At 36.1% G+C, this 4,504-nt stretch overlaps 1 long non-coding RNA gene across 1 annotated transcript; it reads left to right on the forward strand.

Moving 5' to 3' along the window:
- Window positions 1-275: 275 nt before the first annotated feature.
- On the forward strand, window positions 276-3,564 carry LOC147844780 (uncharacterized). Its single transcript, XR_015483560.2, has 4 exons — window positions 276-432; window positions 3,056-3,176; window positions 3,293-3,363; window positions 3,441-3,564. It is a non-coding gene; the product is annotated as an uncharacterized LOC147844780 (long non-coding RNA).
- The last annotated feature ends 940 nt before the right edge of the window (window positions 3,565-4,504 follow it).

Genomic DNA, 4,504 nt, shown 5'->3' on the forward strand with positions numbered 1-4,504 from the left:
GCTAATTAGAGACACATTTGTGATAGGATAGATATCAAAAATAAACTTAACCAAGTCCGATGCTTTTTTTTCAAATTTCTCAAAGCAATGCAAGGACTGCAAAACAAAACAAATGCCACCGCACACTAACAAAACTCCTACAGCTTCCACATGGAAATGTGACAGGTGTTTTTAATTAAGGTTCCCTAGTTACTTGAGGACAAGCCCCCAAATATCCTTTCATAAGCCTGAAGATTAGCAGCACATGCTGCACCATAACGAGTCACCTATTGAAGCTGTGGTCACACTGGGCTTTTCCTTCCATAGACTTCCATTCATACGCACGCAAATGCGTCAGACCGGAAACGCAGGGTCATGCGTTATGTTTCGCAGGTTGCTGCGTTGCAAAGTTCAAGCTCGGTGAACTCTGACCTGCGAAATCGCATCATTTGTGTGAGTGAGATAAACCGAGGATCAAAGCATGACCTCTCTGGACAGAAATTTAAAACATGTAGCAATTGCTCACTTTTTTTAAATGTCTTTTAATGTTTTTTAGATGTTTTCGCAGCATCTTACGACAGAATTTCGCACACACAAACACTACTGCGACCGTAGCTTTAGAAACAGAAAGCAAAAACCAGGAAACTGAACAAATCAATCACAAACCCATAAAAATAACGATACACACACACACACACACATATATATATATATATATATATATATATATATATATATATATGTATATATGTATATGTATGTATATATATATATATATATATATATATATATATATATATATATATGTAACAACGTGGTGTTTTTTTATACATATACACAGTACCTACATGAAATTTCTCAAACTCTTATCGCTATTGATTCTCTAAGTGGCTCTGATAAAACGCATGATCCAAAACTGGCATGTTTGAGATTTGGGTAAGTTGGCTTGGTTATTTATTCCTTGTTAAATAATTTAATAAGTTAGTATTAGCTGAATAACAGTGTCAGAATATTTAATAAAAAAATCAGCAAGTATGTTATATATATATATATATATATATATATATATATATATATATATATATATATATATATATATATATTAGTGCTGTCAACAATTTAAAAAAATTAACAAATAATCGCACCTTTTTAAAAAAATTAATCGCGATTAATCACATTTAAAATACTGAAACTTGTAATTTTGGCTATTTAAATGTAAAATTAATGTAAACGCAAGACAAAAAATATTTAAATTCAAAATATTATTGTTTAATAGAATTTTTGTTTAACTTGTAACACAGATTTCTTCGTGTAAACAACAATAACACAATAACCATCAAGATCCTGGCTTGACAGCCATATTTATTACAGAAATTAAAACACAGGCATGTTAATGACATTTAAATTTCAAAACAATCAATGCCAATAAAGAAAACATTGATTTCCATGTTGGATTCTAAGTGGACTGCAAAAAAATGCCAAAATACAGGAATTGCAGATATGGAAAATGAAAAATTATAATAATAAACTATAGAATACAAACTGTTGCACTCATTGTAAAGTTTTATTGCTGTGAGTTGAGAACATTAATTATAGAGTAGAAACAATTTTGCTTAATCCTCCTTTACATTCATCCAGTTGCTATGAGTATCCCGCAAGTGCACAGACTCCCCAAATGCCCGCAAATGAATGATAATTTCTTGCAAACCGTTCGTATAATACATTGCACACCCCTCTCACCCCTACTCAGATACGTCGCTCACTCCACCCCTGACACCCCTCAACAGGCCTGACACAGACACACACACACAGACAGACACACACAACGCGCTGCAGACGTTTGGCCCCACCGGCCTTCCATACTGGAGCGACTCCCCTCAGATTCAACACGCATGATCACGTTCATCAAATTTGCTTAAACTAAGCGTCCTAAAGTATTACTGTATTTCACAAGGATTCTGATACAACAACGCGAAGCATACGCATTCGTTGCGTTTAATGAGGAAACACGCTAAACTTGGAGGGCTCATGCTGAAAGGCAGAGTAATGCCCTGTCTTTGACAGCTCGCGTCTTCACCGGAGACTTTCTGAGTACATTCATGTAAGACAACAATACTCCCAATTTTAATATGATTAAGATTATACTCTTATTAAAATTCTACCGTGTAGCCTTAAAAGGAACCTTACCTTAAAGGAACACCGATTCACGAAAAAGTGCTTCCTTGGTCTTATCCACATTTATTGCATGCTGAACACACGTCCACCACAACACGTTAATTATTTAAAATTTTGACAGCGCTAATATATATATATATATATATATATATATATATATATATATATATATATATATATATATATATATATATATGTATGTGTGTATAAATATAAATGTATATATGTATGTGTGTATGTGAGTGTCAGTATGGAATCAGATTAGTCTCAAAAGAAATTCATGGAAAAGACACAATGTACACATGCTTAGCGAAATTCATGTGCATAAAACCAAATTCACGTGCGTAAAATATTTATTTATATTCACAAAAAATTTTCACGTGCACAAATTAAAAATACATTTTCATAAAATACGTTTCACAAATGCAAAACACAATTTGCAAATGTATAAGAGAGTACAAAAAGTTTTGAATGTTTAAAACTTGCGAGTTCATCCTGAATGAAAATGTGCTAATCCTCTTTCATGTACGACTCCCCCTGGATACGTGTGTGTGTGTATTTTTGAGACTTTCCTGGCAGAGTTAGGGCAACTCGTACCTTTCAGCCAATCAGATGAGAGCTGTAGTCAATGACACCAACTCTGCGCTTCATTTGCGCAGACTGTTTCTCTCCAGCATGGTGAACGGAGAAAGCAGCAGTCACACTTTTTTCATTTATTTAATTATTTGACCATAGCCTCACTCTTTTTATTCATTATTTTGCCGCAGCTCCGCTCTTATTTATTGTCTTGCAGCCTCATGAGCAGAATGTAGCCTGCAGAATGATGAATTATTATTGAGTCTAATCTGTCTCCATAGTCAGTGTGTGTGTCACATCACATCTCACATTTCTGTCACACCAGGTAGCAAAGCTGGTGGTGCAGGAGTTTCCACAGATTCCACAAGAAATCATTGTGAATCCTACCAAAGAGTCGATAGTCCATTGCAGAAAGCAAATGGCTAAGGAAATTTTGCAGGCATCAGGTAGGGATGCAATTAGCGTAATGAAAATCTAAACATTAATAAAACATACATATTTGTACTTTAAGTACAAAAACACTACTACTAAGTATTAAACACTAATATTTCGACAATTGCAGTATCAAGAGAGGACTACTGCTCTTTATGTGGAAATAAAGACTCTCCCCAAGTGCAAAAGCACTGCATCTGGGTAAGTAAAATTATTAAATGTTTTTAAAGTTTGTTAAAATTACATATACATTTGAAAAATGCTTCATGTTTTCTTAGGTTCAGTGCGACAAGTACAAACAGTGGTACCATGTGACATGCCTAAAAGACAGTAGCAGGCCTATTCAAGAAGACCATGGCTTTGTGAATTATGTGCATAAGTGTAGGCCTATCTATGCATGTGCATGCAGTGTTTTATTTTTCATTTAGAAATAAATTTGTTTAAATGTTTAAAGTCTTATGTTATAAATTACTCACCATCATGTTGTTAAAAGCCCCTGACCTTTATCCGTCTTTTGAACAAAAATTACTTCACTTACTTAGAATTGGCAATGAATATTTGTATAAAAATATATTATTATAGAGAAAGTCTGAATGTGTGAATATAAAACCAATTTTACCTCAATATTTTAGGTTGATGTGGTTTCAGACAGGTTTCCCCAGTTTGTGTCTGAGTTTTGGACTGAATTCTGCCGACAGCTCTGGGTGACCGCTAGCCTTTCTTGAGGGTACCACCCACAGACTCGGCCAGGTCGAGCAAGCTAATCAAGAACTGGAGAGGGTCCTGCGTCGTGTTGCGTCAGAGGAACTGTCTTCTTGGTCTTCCAGATTAACCATGGTTGAATATGCACATAATTACCTCCCGGTCTCGTCTACGGGTTTGTCTCCCTTCCAGAGCTGCTTAGGCTAATAGCCCCCTCTATTCCCTTCCCAAGAACCAGATGCTATTGTTCCCTCCGCCAAAGCATTTATTCAGAGATGTCTCCAGACAAGGAGGATTGCCAGAAAAGCCCTTATCCCGACGAGCGATAGAAACAAGGCGTTTGAGGGTCGCCACCGTTCTGTGCCCCCTTATTTCATGTGTGGTCAGAAAGTCTGGTTGTCTTTCAAGGATATTCCTTCCCACGTGTAAATTGGGAAGTAAAATTCTTCGAACCTTTCCTCATTGTCAAGGTGCTCAGTCCAGTGTCAGTTCGAATAAAATTAAGCCCTCAGTTTAAAAACATTCATCCGGTTTTCCATGTGTCTAAGATCAAACCCATTCTTCGCTCTTCCCTACAGCCTTTAACCTCTGCTCCTCCACCTCCCAAACTAGGTGAGGGTGCACTTACATACACAGTGCG

Source organism: Danio rerio, chromosome 4 (genome assembly GCF_052040795.2).
Source record: "Danio rerio strain M-AB ecotype USA chromosome 4, GRCz13ab, whole genome shotgun sequence".
NCBI lineage: Eukaryota > Metazoa > Chordata > Actinopteri > Cypriniformes > Danionidae > Danio > Danio rerio.